The following is a 15,521-nucleotide window of genomic DNA, read 5'->3' on the forward strand; positions in this document are numbered from 1 at the left end:
GATTAATGTTAGGGTTTGAATTTATTACCATACTGAGAATTCTACAACAGATCTGGTAATGAACAGTGCTACCGGGATAGACATTGGGGAGAAGTGTCTAGTCTGAAGCTTAGTGAGAGTTTGGAGTTTGGATTGTCATGCAATGTCAGTTGGTGATAATAAGTTCTTGGTCTGCACATATAAACATTGTTGCAGGGAAGAGGCTAGTGAGGAAGGTGCATGCAATAGGTATTTTTACATAATTTGGGTATAAGCCTTTTTTACAGGGGTTAATTAAGGTAGTAATAATTGGTAAAATTAAAGGGATCGTGGCTACTATGGTAGTGGAAAAATACATGACTATTACTTTTATTTGGCGTTGCACAATGTTTTTGGTTCCTGAGACCAGCAGACGACTCTATTCCTTTAAAAGTTGAGAAAGCTATATTGTTAGGCATGGGGGCATGAGTTAGCAGTTCTTGCATACTTTCTCGGTAGATAAGAAGTTGCAGGCTTCTGTTCTTAGATTCACAATCTCATGTTTTGGTTAAGCTATAGCTACAGCATGTAAACTCCATAGTGATCTTGGGGTTTAAGGACAGTAGGAAGATAAGTGTAAGTATCAATACATTTTTTCATGTAAAGGAAGGTTTAATGCTGTTAATGTGACATGTGAAGTCCCCCGTTGTGTTGTGATTAGCACACACAGGGAGTAAAGGTCTGTAATTAGTATATTAAGTCCTATAAGCACAATAGTGACGTTTGATCAGGAGAATGAGGCCACAGTCACAAAGAGTTCTCCCACTAGATTAATGGTAGCGGGTAAGGCAAGGTTAGTGAGATTTGCTAGGAGTCATCAAGAAGCTATTAGTGAAAGCAGTGTCGGAAGTCCTCGGGTAAGTGATATACTTCGGCTGTGGACTTGCTTGTAGTTGGAATTTGCTAGGCAGAATAGTAAGGATGAAGTGAGTTCATGGGCAATTTTAAGGGCGATTGCACCTGTAAAGATTCAAGGGGTTTGAGTAAGGATAGCCACGATTACAAGCGCTTCCAGAGGAGTAGGTGGCTCACAGTATGCGGCTTACAGAAGAGTGGCTTACAGAGGGGTAGGCAATACATGATTTTAGGTGGGTTTGTCATAGACAAATAGAGCTTATCATAAGTATCCCTCATAGGGGTAGCATGAGGAAGGAATGGGCTATATGTTCTGTTGGGGGCTAAGGATGGGATAAGTCGAATTATACCATAGCCACCTAGCTTTAGGAGTACCGCTGCAAGTACTATTGGGCTGGCAACAGGAGCTTCTGTGTGGGCTTTGGGGAGTCGTAGGTGAAGTCCATATAGAGGCATTTTTACTATAAAAGCCATGATACATGCTAGTCACATAAGAGTGTTGAGTCAGGAGGTTGATGATTCCTCATTAACAACCCAACATCACACTGTAGCAGCAGAGAAATGGCGTGGGACTGACTGGTGGGTACACAGAGAAAGCATGACAGTCATTGTTTGTGGGGAAGGAGGAGCAGAAGAAGTGTTCCTGGGTCAGGGTGGGCTGCAGTGAGAGGTGATGTCTGAGCTGGGGTTCTGAGGGATACGTAGGAGCCCAACAGTGCTATGGAGCAGGCACAAGCTTTGGAGCCATGAGATCTGGATTATGAGCTATGTGACTGACAAGCCACTCTGCCTCTTTGATTGAATTTCTTCAACTGTAAAATGGGGACAATGATGCTCCTTTCATTATTGCTGAGTGACAAATATTTTGATGTGTGTTGTACACTGGCATGCTACACAGATAGGTCATCAGGAGAACTGACTTCTCAGTCCTGGCCTTTCCTCTCATAAGGAGCCAGATGGCTCCCGGGGAAGAAATGTTTCCTTGGAATTTGGGGAGCACAGAGAAAGTGTAAAGGTGACCAGCTACATCCCCAACTCTAGGCAGCCACATCAGTCAGATGAGAATCTTTCCTACTTCCCACAGAAACTGGACCCTTAGGGACTTTTCCCACAAAGGCCACGGAATTCTCTCACCTTCAGCTCAGTCTGACTTCTGATATCAATTTGGTAGCCTTCATCAGGACTGAGCAGTATCTGGAGAGTGCTTTGGCTGACATAAATTCTGTATGCTGAGAAGAAAGGCAGTCATCAAGTCACCACCTGGTGACAGCATACCTAGTATTTGGTAAAATCATTAAGAGCCTGCCATGACTGCAGTTCCAATCAATCATACACATAGTCGTGATTTATGTAGCACCCTTCTTCCAGCCTTCTTGTCACTCTAAATTGTTGGCCACTAAAAGAGACCCAGAGGAAAAGCAAATTACATAGATTGAGTGCTAAGGGGAGCTCATAATGAATTCAGACCCCTAGGAACAAAATTTCCACTTGTAAGGAAGCCTGTGAAGGCTGAGTCGGAGAAGACATGCAGTTTGTAGTTTTAAGAGCAGGATTTCCCAATAGAGCCACAGCACCCAGTTATGCGGGATGTGCCCTGAACATTAGAGCAACAACCTACACAGCCAGAGGCGGAAGACCTGGGCCTTCAACACACATTTTAGCTGCCCTGACCAAGCCATCATGGTAGCTCCTGCTGTCAGCAAGGGCCAAAGGCGCTGGGGATGTCTTCATGGTGGTGTCAGGGCTGTCCCAGCACAAAAGGAGGTGGCACATAACCAATTAAAAAAAACACTTCAAAGGCTTTCCTCTTTGTACAATGGGGAAACTAAGGCCTACGGGAGGAACATTTTGCCCAAGGACACTAAGCAAGCCAGTCGCAGAGTCAGGGCCGGGACCCAGATTTCCTGCCTCTTGAGTCATTGTTTTCCCTGCTAACGTCCTCATGAGATCACAAACATGATGTGGAAAGTTAAAAGAGCCGATGACACATATCATCTCCTTCTATTAGGTTGGCGCAAAAGTAACTGCAGCTTTCGTCATTACTTTTAACGCCAAAACGACAATTACTTTTGCACCCACCTTGTGGTTGCTTTCCTAAAAACTAGGGTACGCTGCCACCAGGTGGTGATTTGTTTACTAAGAAACATTTTATTTTATTATTTATTTATTGAGATAGAGTCTCACTCTGTCACCAGGCTAGAGTGCAGTGGCGCAATCTCGGCTCGCTGCAACCTCAGCCTCCCGGGTTCAAGAAATTCTCATAAACTATTTTAAACAGCCAGCCTGTACAGGTTATTGAAAGAGTCCCTCCCTGGGCAGGACAGAAGTATGAGATACTCATGCAACCCTGTGGACTCCATCCAGGAAGCCGTGGTGTCCCCAAAGAGGCAATACTGAGGCGTCGTGAGACCTGTGACCCCTGCTGCACAGGACCCTGAAACTCAAATGAATCCAGTGAGCTCCAGCAGGTCTTGGACCAGAGAGATTCCAATGACAGCCTCACCCTTCTCTACCCACTGCCATTCCCCATTGCATATCCTGGGCTCTAGTTGCGAGCTGAGGACAGACTGGAGTCTCCAATGACATCCAAAGAGGAGTTGATGCTTGTGCCAGGCTCTGTGCTGGAGGCGAGGGTTCATAGATAGATCAGAGCCAGTCCCTGTTCTTGGGCAGCTCCCGGCCCAGTGGGGACAGATGTGTAACCTGCGATAAGCCTGTGATGAAAGAAGCACCAGGACCACCACCAAGAAGGGCCTCTAACCCAGCCAGGGACTTGCTGGAGGATACATGCGCTCTGTCTTGAAGGATGAGAGAATGAGTGGGCAGGGAACAGCAGGTGCAGAGGCACAGAGGCAGGGAACCCATGTGTATGTGTGAAACTGCAAACAGCTGAGTGTGGATGCAGGGCCATGCAGGGAATGCTGGGAGACGAGGCTGGAAGGCAATGACGGTGGTGGGGTGGTGGCGGCAGTGCGAATGGACTTTATCCTGCAGGCCAAGGGAACCGTGGCGGAAGGAGCAGGGGCATGGGAAGGTATGTTCTTGACTCTGAGGGCTCCCCAGACCCATCCCAGCAAACATTTGGTTGTTTGCATGACCACAGAAGGTTTCTGTCCTGCCTCTTCCATCAGACTATCAGCATCACACATTCTGTTTTCTTTTTTTGAGACAGAGTCTTACTCTATTAGCCGGGTTGGAATGTAATGGTGCAATCTTGGCTTACTACAACTTCTGCCTCCCAGGTTCAAGTGATTCTCGTGCCTCAGTCTCCCAAGTAGCTGGGATTACAGGCCTGTGCCACCACACCTGGCTGATTTTTGCATTTTTAGTAGAGCCGGGGTTTCTTCATGTTGGCCAGTCTCGAACTCCTGACCTCAAGTGATCCCCCAACCTGGGCCTCCCAAAGTGCTGGGACTACAGGCATGAGCCACCATGCCCAGACAGGCTCTCTTATTTAGAACTATTAAGACCTTAAAATAACGTAAGGGAAAAGAAACATAAAATATTCTCACCATAGAGTTTTAGAATCTCTGACATCCAGAAGCATGCCACTAGAGGTGACCCAGCCAGTGCCCAGGGAAGATTGGGAGATGGATGTGGCCCCTCACCCTCAAGGCTCCCAGCTCATACCTGAATGCAGGCTGGCCCTGATGCGAACCGGAACATTGGGCACATGCCTCATCCAGAAGTGCCCACAGAGCTGAGGATATCCAGTGCCACGGTGGCGATCTCAGCCACATGCCAACTTCCATTGCGCCAAGGCAGCCCCGACACCACCATGTAGGCACCCCAATGGTCTCCACCTAGAAACTGCAGCCTTCACACTACAGCACGGGAACACACCCTCCCTGGCCCACTGCACATTCTGCTACATGTGGCTGCTTCTCAGGAATTGCAACCCACCCCGTGGGTCTCTGGCCCGCAGTACCATCTTTGCCAGGCCTCCAGTTTCAGGCACTTTAGCAATTGAATTGATTGGATCTGTACATTTCAGATCACCTTTGTCTGTCTTGCAGGTGACAATGGCTTTTTTTTCTTTGTCTCTGGCCCCAGGCCATGAGCTCCTTGGTGGCAGAGCCAGGTACCCCAACTGCTCAAGGCCATAGTGGCAGATCAGGGATTATTCTGGAGAGGACTGTATCTATTTAGAGGACACCTCCCATTTTCCAAGCCCTACTGGCCTTCCAAAGGGGTACCAGAAAGAATGTAGGTTTTGGAATGAGACAGATATAGGTTCAAGTCCTGGTTCTGCCATTTACCTTGGGAGATGACTTCACCTGGGTGAGCCTCAGTTTCCTCTTACATGGAATGATTATTAGAGGTGAAGTATTTACAGAAGCAAGCATACCAGTGCTGAATACACAGAGGCTGCGGCCGTCCTCCTCATCATCACGGTTTTGGAATCTCCTAACTGGAAGGGGCTTTGCTGGTCACCCACCCAATCTCCCCCACCCTAGTGGCTGTTCTCGCCCGCTCACATCTCTTGATAGGAAAGTGTCTCCTTCTTCTGTAACCACTTCTCTCTTTAGGCAACTCTGATTTCCTTTCTTCCCTCCCTCCTTCCCTCCCTCCCTCCATCCCTCCTCCCTCCCTCCCTTCCTTCCTTTCTTTCTCTCTTTCTTTTTCTTTTTCTGTTTTTGAGACCAAGGTTGCCCAGGCTGGAGTGCAGTGGCATGATCTCAGCTCACTATAACCTCCACTTCCCAGGTTCAAGAACTTCTCGTGCCTCAGCCTCCCAAGTAGCTGGGACTACTGGTGTGTGCCACCATGCCTGGCTAATTTTTGTATTTTTAGTAGAGATGGAGTTTCACCATGTTGGCCAGGCTGGTCTTGAACTCCTGACCTCAGGTGATCTGCCCACCTTGGTCTCCCAAAGTGCTGGGATTACAGGTGCGAACCACCATGCCAGGATGCAACTCAGATTTTCAAAAGTTGAGTTGAAACCTGCCTTTCACCAGCTGGTTCCAGCTCCACCTCCTGAACTGGACCCATATACCTTTGCTAAGCACCTTCCTCTGTTCCTAAGGCCTTTCCAGGTGCTGGGAACACAGATGTGAATGAAGCATGGCCTTCTCCCCTGCCACAGGCCAAGCCTGCGAAGGTGAAGACAGCGACTCTTCCCTGAGTCTTTTCCGGCTCCTGCACTGCTCCTCCTACAGCAGGCACGTGTTGGCTCCACTGGTCCTGGGCAGCAGAGCCTCCCCTGCCAGGCACTGCTGCACTTAGCACCTGGTGCACAAGGATAGTGATGCTCCCCTGCCCATACGGGGCGCTGTAATTCAAAAAAATCTCTCAGGCAACATGCAAGTGTGGGCTGTGCCCCACTACCTATGCCCCCATGACCGTGCCATCTCTCCCTCACCCCAGCTGTCCTCCACCTCACCACCAAAAAGCGATCTGCCCTAATCACATCACATTCCACTCTGATACACACTTCAGTTTGCTCCCTATGGCCAATGGCCTAAAATTCAGGCCTAGCTGTCAAGGGCCTCCATCAGCTGCAGGATTTCCTGGTGTTTCCTAACAGCTGCTCCTGGTTCCCCACACATCAGCCAGACAGAAACCCTTTCCACCGTTTCAAGAGACACTCAGTTCTTGCTCACCTCGAGGCCAGGAGCGCCAGGTCACTCTGCCTGAAAAGTTCTCCCCAGTCTCCGTCTGCTGAAATCCCACCCTCCATCAGTCTCGCTCACACGTGATCTAGTGTGCAGAACCTTCCCAGTCCCCAGCTGCAAGAAAGATGTTTCCCTTCTCTGGGCTATGGCCTGCTCTCCCGCCCTGTGGCCTGCCTGCTGCTGTCCACCCAGCATTCATGGGCTAGTGGTAAGAGTGGCGGGGTTGGTGGCAGGGCTGTCCCAAGCTGTGCACCTTTCCACAAAAGAGATCTTCCATGCCACGCCCCAGGAGGGAAAAACATGAGAGACCCCTGGCTTTCCCTGCTGTCTTCTTCCTTGCCAGAGGAAGAGGAATGCCTTACTTGATTGGTGGAACTGGAAAAAGGACAAAGTACCTCTGAAATACTCATATAGTGCTTACTATGTGCCGTACACAATCCCAAACCCTTTACAAATAGGAACTCATTAGACCTTCACAAGAATTCTGGGATGTGGGTACTATTACTAAGACCATTGTACAAGTGAAAACTGGGTCAGAGGCATTAAGTCACTTGCCAAGGTCACTTGCAGCTAGTTCGTGGGTTTGAACTTGGTCAGCCCAGCTCCAGAGTCTGCGCACTATGCTGCCTTTCTATGTACATGGCCTAGGTCCTTTCTCTTTCTCTCTCTCTTTTTTTTAATATATATATTTTATTGCACTTTAGGTTTTGGGATACATGTGATGAACATGCAGGATTGTTGCATGGGTACACACACGGCAATGTGGTTTGCTGCCTTCATCCCCATCACCTATATCTGGCATTTCTCCCCATGTTATCCCTCCCCAACCCCCCACCCCACACTGTCCCTCCCCTATTTCCCCTGCACAGACCCCAGTGTGTGATGCTCCCCTCTCTGTGTCCATGTGTTCTCATTGTTCAACATCCGTCTATGAGTGAGAACATGCAGTGTTTGATTTTCTGTTCTTGTGTCGGTTTGCTGAGAATGATGGTTTCCAGATTCATCCATGTCCCTACAAAGGACACGAACTCATTGTTTTTTATGGCTGCATAGTATTCCATGGTGACATGTGCCACATTTTCCCTGTCCAGTCTATCATTGATTGGCACTCGGGTTGGTTCCAGGTCTTTGCTATTGTAAACAGTGCTGCAATTAACATATGTGTGCATGTGTCTTTATAATAGAACGATTTATAATCCTTTGGATATATACCCAGTAATAGGATTGCTGGATCAAATGGAATTTCTATTTCTAGGTCCTTGAGGAATCACCACACTGTCTTCCACAAAGGTTGAACTAATTTACACTCCCACCAACAGTGTAAAAGTGTTCCTATTTCTCCACATCCTCTCCAGCATCTGTTGTCTCCAGATTTTTTAATGATTGCCATTCTAACTGGCGTGAGATGGTATCTCAATGTGGTTTTGATATGTATTTCTCTAATGACCAGTGATGATGAGCATTTTTTCATATGTTTGTTGGCCTCATGTATGTCTTCTTTTGTAAAGTGTCTGTTCATATCCTCTGCCCTCTTTTGAATGAGTTTGTTTGTTTTCTTCTTGTAAATCTGCTTTAGTTCTTTGTAGATTCTGGATATTAGCCCTTTGTTTGATGGGTAGATTGCAAAAATTTTTTCCCATTCTGTTGGTTGCAGCTTCACTCTAATGATTGTTTCTTTTGCTGTGGAGAAGCTCTGGAGTTTAATTGGATCCCATTTGTCTATTTTGGCTTTTCTTGCCAATGCTTTTGGTGTTTTAGTCATGAACTCCTTGCCTATGCCTATGTCCTGAATGGTTTTGCCTAGGTTTTCTTCTAGGGTTTTTATGGTGTTAGGTCTTATGTTTAAGTCTTTAATCCATCTGGAGTTAATTCTAGTGTAATGTGTCAGGAAGGGGTCCAGTTTCTGTTTTCTGCACATGGCTAGCCAGTTTTCCCGACACCATTTATTAAACAGGGAATCCTTTCCCCATTGCTTGTTTTTGTCATGTTGTCAAAGATCAGATGGTTGTAGATGTGTGGCATTGCCTCCGAGGCCTCTGTTCTGTTCCATTGGTCTATATCTCTGTTTTGGTACCAGTACCATGCTGTTTTGATTACTATAGCCTTGTAGTATAGTTTGAAGTCAGGTAGCGTGATGCCTCCAGCTTTGTTCTTTTTGCTTAGAATTGACTTGGCTATGTGGGCTCTCTTTTGGTTCCATATGAAGTTTAGGGTGTTTTTTTTCCAGTTCTGTGAAGAGGGTCATAGGTAGCTTGATGGGGACAGCATTGAATCTATAAATTACTTTGGGCAGTATGGCCATTTTCACAATATTGATTATTCCTAACCATGAGCATTGAATGTTTCTCCATCTTTTTGTGTCCTCTCTTATTTTGTTGAGCAGTGGTTTGTAGTTCTCCTTGAAGAGGTCCTTTACATACTTTGTTAGTTGTATTCCTAGGTATTTTATTCTCTGTGTAGCAATTGTGAATGGCAGTTCGTTCTTGATTTGGCTCTCTTTAAGTCTGTTATTGGCGTATAGGAATGCTTGTGATTTCTGCACATTGATTTTGTATCCTGAGACTTTGCTGAAGTTGCTTATCAGTGTCAGGAGATTTAGGGCTGAGACAATGGAGTCTTCTAAATATACAATCATGTTGTTTGCAAATAGAGACAATTTGGCTTCCTCTTTTCCTAATTGAATACCTTTATTTCTTTTTCTTACCTGATTGCTCTGGCTAGAACTTCCAATACTACATTGAATAGGAGTGGTGAGAGACGGCATCCTTGTCTAGTGCCAGATTTCAAAGGGAATGCTTCCAGTTTTTGCCCATTCAGTATGATATCGGCTGTGGGTTTGTCATAAATAGCTTTTATTATTTTGAGATATGTTCCATCAATACCTAGTTTATTGAGAGTTTTTAGCGTAAAGGGCTGTTGAATTTTGTCAAAGGTCTTCTCTGCATCTATTGAGATAATCATGTGGTTTTTATCTTTGGTTCTGTTTATGTGGTGAATTATGTTTATAGACTTGTGTATGTTGAACCAGCCTTGCATCCCCGGGATGAAGCCTACTTGATCGTGATGGATAAGTTTTTGATGTGCTGTTGCAATCAGTTTGCCAGTATTTTATTGAAAATTTTTGTGTCTATGTTCATCATGGATATTGGCCTGAAGTTTTCTTTTCTTGTTGAGTCTCCCTTTCTTCTCTCTTTTGAGGAGGTTCTGCCTACTGGGTGTGCAGCTGTGATTCAGGGAGGGTGCTCCAGCTCTGGGGATCCAGCTCTGCCTCAGATGTGTGTCCCCACAGTCCAGACTAGGGGATAGGAGTAGAAGGCCTCATTGTGGCCATACAACCAGACCACATCTCTGATCGGCTAAAGCTGATCTCTGAGATGCTGATCTGCCTGATGCCTGAGCTGGAAGGAAACTGCAGGATGATTAACATTCACTCCTTAACCCTAGAGACAGAAAGATGAGCAGGCACAGGTCATCTTTCCCCTCCAGGTCCCCTCCAGGGGCTCGTAAATGTGATGTGCTCAAAGCTGCCTATCATAGTGGGCTCTCAGCTGCAAGCGATTCCCTTCACAGATGGGAGAAACAGCCAGAGGAGAGGTGCAAGCCAAGGTGTCCATACTAACAAACACAGATGTGAATTCTAACTCCACCACTGACTTGCTGTGTGGCCCTGGGTGAGTCACTCACCCTCCCTGCACCTGTGTCCTCATCTGTACAGTGGGGATAGTAATCCATACCCCGACAGGCACTGAAAGGGTTAGATGAGATCACGTGTGAAATTCCCCAGGCCAAGTTAGCCCTCAGTAGGTGGTTAACTAATGCTCATCCTTCCCTCTTTGCTTTCCGGGATGCCTCAGCACCTGGGATGAGGCAGGTGATGGAGGTTAAGATGGTGACTACGTGAACAGTGGTGCTTTCTCTCCCATTCCTTAATCTGCAGAGCAATCCTAAACCAGATATACTTTCATCCCTGTTTTATACATGGTGTACGGAGGCACAGAGAGGTGATGTGCCCAGAGTGGATTGGCAGTAGGGCCAGGACAAGACTTGTGCCTGGCTGAGCTGTGGGCGGGGGTGAGGCTTTGCCTCCCCGACAGCCTCCAGCAGCTCCGCTCTGGAGTCATGTCCATGAAAGTGCACATTCAGCGAGTGTGGGAGGGAATCACAGACCCCTGTGGAACCAGGAAATGATTGCCTGGCTGCCTTCCAACCCAGACCGGATTAAAGAGCAGTAACCAGATCCTGTTGGGGACCAAGGGGAAACCGAGGCGGATGGCATGAGTGACGAGAGATGCTCGCACATCATGAAGAAGGGGCCTCCTGTTTCCCCACATCTGGAGGGGTGTGCGGGCCTTGTTTGATTTCATTTCACTCTGCCAGAAAGATGCAGACCTCCTGGCTAGAGTTCAGAGCAGATCAGAAGGCATGATTCAGAGCCAGGGACACATGTGTGAGGAAAGATTAGCAGGGGAGGAAGAGACGAGGCTGGGGTGACTCAGGGCAGATCAAAGCTGTGAGGCTCAGCGAGATGAGATGAGGAATCTTTTCCTGGGGCTGTGGGGCCAGGGCGGCTCTGGAGGCAAGGGGGAATCTCAGGCAATGCCTTGGAACTGAGGGCCAGGGCAGAGACCGAAGGTCCTGAATGGGGAACGGGAGGGAAGCTGCACCCTTGGGTGTTGCTGACGCAGGTCCCTGCGGGTACCTGTAGGTCGGTGTGGTGCAATGGACGGAGCACTGTGGTGGACGCCGTAGGCTCCTGTCCTGGCTCTGCTGCTGGCCAGCTGTGTGACCTTAGGCAGGTCACTTCCCTCTCTGGGCCTCAATGTCCTCCTCATTCTGTCAACACACATTTCCTGAGGATCTATGATGTGCTGGACACAGCCAGGCACTGGAGAGTGATGCTGGGTGGAACCACAAAGTGCGACGTAGGGGGAGTTGTGCACGCATCAAACAGGAGGGGGAGAAGGCTAACCCGAGACCAGAGACACGCTGTGGGGAGTTGGGTGAAGAGGAGGGAGAGCACTGCTCCAGGAGGAGGAAACAGCGGGTCCCTAGGCCTGGTGGTTAGAGAGCACGAGGCATGTGTGCGGATCCAGAGGCCTGCAGAGGGGGAGCAGATCGGCTGGAGACACAACTGGGGAGGTAGGTGGGGCAGCTCCTGGAGGGCTTGTGGGCCATTATGAACCTGCGGCTTTATCCTGAAGATGTACATGTCATGGGGATGGTGAGCCTCCCGGAAGAAGGGCCTTTGGACCAGCGTAACCAGACTCAAATCTCAGCCTCATGTCCCGCTGGGACTATGTTAACAAGCCACTTAGCCTCTGTGGCCTCGTTTTCCTCCTATGTAAAGTAGCAGTACCAGTCCCTACGTCATAAATTGTTTTGCTGAATAAATGGGCTAATATATTTAAAGCATTTAATACTAGCATCCAGTATACAGTAAGCACTCAATAAGTGTTGGCGATTATTGTTGTTGGGATTCTATAAATAGTGCTATCACCAGATTGTCTGGAACCTCAAAGAGTTCATTGTGTCCTTGAAAACTTCCTCCCAAGGCATCCTTTTCAATCTGGCTCCAGCCCTCAGGGCCTGGCCCTCCCCTGCCCCTGCCTCCTTGGAGGGCTGTGGCTGGACAGGGGCTGGTGAGTCATGAATTAGGGCTAAGGCCAGTAGAGCCTGGCTGTGGTGTTTCCTGGGACCTCCCTCCATGCCTTCCTAACCATGTCTGAAGCTGCCCCTAGATGCCCTGGATCAGAACAAGGGGCAGGGTTGTGGCGGAAGGTCCCCACAGCAGGAGCAGAGTGGAGGAATGGCGGGCAGGAGGCGACTCCGTCTCACGCTCCACGGTTGACACCCAGTTCTGCGTGGAGGACAGGATCCTCCTATCCTCTATGAACCTGCCGGGACTGTGGTCATCATTCCTGTTCACAGCCAAAGAAACAGAGGCCCAGAGAGGGGAAGCTGTTAGCCCAAAGCCACACAGAAGCTGGTGGCCAGGCTGGGACTCAAGCCCAGGATTGAGAGGTGCACAGGGAGGGGCCTGGAGGCCCTGCTGAGGCCCCTGCTGTCCTCTCCGGTGCCCCCAACTCCCCACTCCTGGCCCATTCATGTCCAGCCAGCCCTGCTGGGTCAGTGTCCTCACACTCACCAGGCCCTCTGAAGCCTCAGACTTTAGCATGTTTTTCCCCCATTGCCTGCCTGGGGCGGCCACTACCAGACTGGACAATTCTGGGGGCCCTCTCAGCCTCCTCCGCCTCCCAGGATTACTACTTTCACTGCGGGTCATCATCTTTTACCTGTGGGACTGAGAGCTCCTTGAGTATAGGGAGGAGAGCTGAGTCATCTGTCTGCCCATGCCCAGCACAGGGTCAGGCACAGAAGAGCCTGCTGATAAGATGGTAAGGGGATGGACAGGCGGACGATGGACAAGTGAACAGTGTGGTCCATTAAATGCAAAATGCCCTTGGCGGATGCTTTTGAACTGAAGATGGAAGAAAAATGCCAAGTCATCCATGAAGGTCAGCACATCCAGCCCTCAGCCAGGAGTCTGGGGCCATGGAAATGCACCAAACAGAACCCCTGCTTGGAGGAGCTGCATTGTTGTGAGGAACAGACATGTAAATGACAGGGAACGGCAGCTCTGACAAGGGAAAAGCGCAGTCAGCTGTGTGTCCCATTAATGGGTTGATTCTGTGTGGGGTGGGCAGGCAGCAAGAGGACTTTGCAAAGGAGCCTGTACCCAGCACAGCATTACAATTAACAAACACAACCCTATTGCACTGGGTCTCACAACGACATTGTGAGATTCTTTGTTCTTCTCAAGAATAGATAGAAAGAAGATAGATAAATAAATTGATGGATGGACAGATGGACGGACAGATGGAAGGGTAGGTGGATCGATGAGTAGATAGATAGAATATATGTAGATCATTTATTTGTATAATCTATCTCTATTTCTACTTCGTTCCTCCAAAATTTTAATGACTAAGAAGAATAAAAACAGTACAGTATCACAAAATAAAATAATAAACATGTGAGAATATTAGGACCAAAGGAGAGGAAAGGTTTTTTTTTTTTAAAAAAAAAAAGGTAAATCTAGGAGTGAAATCTGTATGCAAAACCCGTGCTAGAATTTGGTCACCATTTTAGATATGAGCTTTCTAGCAACAAAGCAAAGAGGGAAATACAGATTACACATCTATGGGGCCCGTAAGACAATGGAGTATTAAACTAATTGCTCAAAAGAAATACAACTGCTCCTAGTGCCAAGCAAAGAGAAAAGCCTCTCAGTTTTTTGTATGAGAACCCTTATGTGTGACTGTGAACTGCATCTTCAACAACAGCCTTACAGGGAATCCAGCAGCCATGTTCCTAGGAAGACTTACTAGAACCTTACCCAGTGTGGTTTGCACCTTCCCAGAGTGCAGTCAGTGGGAAAAGCAAATCAATCATGGTCAAAGTGAAGGGGTCCATGCTTGTCAAAATCCAGCATCTTGAATGTGTGTGTGTGTGTGTGTGTGTGTGTGTGTGTGTGTGTGTAGGTATGCACAACCTCCATTAATACTGCTTCTCTCAGCCAGACATCTACAAGGTAGGGAGTGGCAGCAGCCCCTAAAATGCACCTATTTTGTATTGTCCACTAAAAGCAGAGGCACAAGCTTTGAAGGGTGGGCATGACAGCTGCTGACCTTGAGACACCAGCAAGGACATGAAGCCAACTCCAAGGCCACCTCTGTATGGAAGGTCACCATTTCATAAATGAAGAGACAGAGGATCTGAGAGGTGGAATAACTTGCCAAGGAGCACATGGTGGTGGATCTGGGTCTCAAACTGAAGTCTTTTATATTCATGTTATCACCAGCCATCCCACTGAATTATTTTATCATTTGGAATTATATATATTTCTTCTTCCTTTCCAATATTAATTTTCTTGTCTAATTGCATTGTCTAGTTCTTTTTCTTGGACTTTACTCTCTCCTTCTCAAAGAGTTACGTTAAAAAAATGTAGTTATCTCACTGGACGGTCACACCTATCTGGAGAGTTAGGCCAGGGTTAGTTATCTTTCCAGGCAACATACAAGGAAGCTGAGGCTCAACAGGGCCATTAACTTGCCCAAGGTCAAACAGTGGGTAAGTGGGATGATATCCACTGGATTCTCACATAGATGTGAACCCAGGTATCTGACCCCTCACTTCCCCACAGTGTGAGGCCATTTCCCCACTTCTTCAGGCTGAATCTGTGTGCCCATCTCAGCCTTCTTTGCCATGGGACCTTGGGCAGGAATCTTAGGCAGGAATCCCACAGTCACCCCTCAATCAGGGCAAGAGCCTTTCCCCACCTCACTGCCCATGGCAATCTCTAATGCCCTGGAAAGATTTGAGGCTGGTGCTTTAGAAACTGGTTGCTCGTCCTAGTTCTGCTACCCACCCTTATGGTGATCACTTAGAGGTCTTACTCTGAGGTCCAGATTTCTCATTTGTGGATGGGGGCATCACCCCTGATGCCAGAGCTAAAAGGGGATGGGGCGTGGGAAGAGAGGGGGTGGGCAGGGCTTCTCAAAGGGCACCTGTGTGCTTCTCCTTGGACTGCCTTGCTGCCTCTCTCCCTCTTGTCACCTGTCCTAACCCTCTTCTTGTTCTCTACCATGCAGAGACTGGTGTGCAAGGTCCCCACAGAGTGAACGACATTGCCTGCTTATCATCATCATCATCATCATCATCATCATGATTCTGTCCTCAAGACAACCCGGCCACACGTCATCCTCTCTCCACACCAGGCTGTCAGTGTTCTAGTTCTGCTGTGACTCTAAGCCTCAATTTCCCCACCTAACAACTGATGAAAATAACCCCTGCCACTGGGTCTGCTGGAGAGCCTGGGCGAACCGAGAGATTCTCAAGTAGGCTGGGAGGAAGAGGGGCTAACAGTGAGCTCAGGCTCTGGAGTCCACAGATCAGAGTGGGACTTCAGATGACCCATTTATTTCTGCAAAAGGCACATCGTTTCTCTGAGCCTCAGCTTCCTCACCTGTAAGATGG

General features: G+C 48.1%; 1 long non-coding RNA gene across 1 annotated transcript in view; it reads left to right on the plus strand.

Moving 5' to 3' along the window:
* Positions 1-15,202, plus strand: part of LOC135270122 (uncharacterized) — a 54,361-nt gene extending 39,159 nt beyond the window's left edge. Inside the window, exon 3 of the long non-coding RNA XR_010338371.1 lies at positions 15,137-15,202. This is a non-coding gene — a long non-coding RNA (uncharacterized LOC135270122). The remainder of the gene's footprint in view (positions 1-15,136) is intronic.
* Positions 15,203-15,521: the final 319 nt, after the last annotated feature.

This window comes from Aotus nancymaae, unplaced genomic scaffold (assembly GCF_030222135.1).
Source record: "Aotus nancymaae isolate 86718 unplaced genomic scaffold, 86718_ANA_hifiasm-v0.15.2.pri h1tg000059l, whole genome shotgun sequence".
Taxonomy (NCBI): Eukaryota; Metazoa; Chordata; class Mammalia; order Primates; family Aotidae; genus Aotus; species Aotus nancymaae.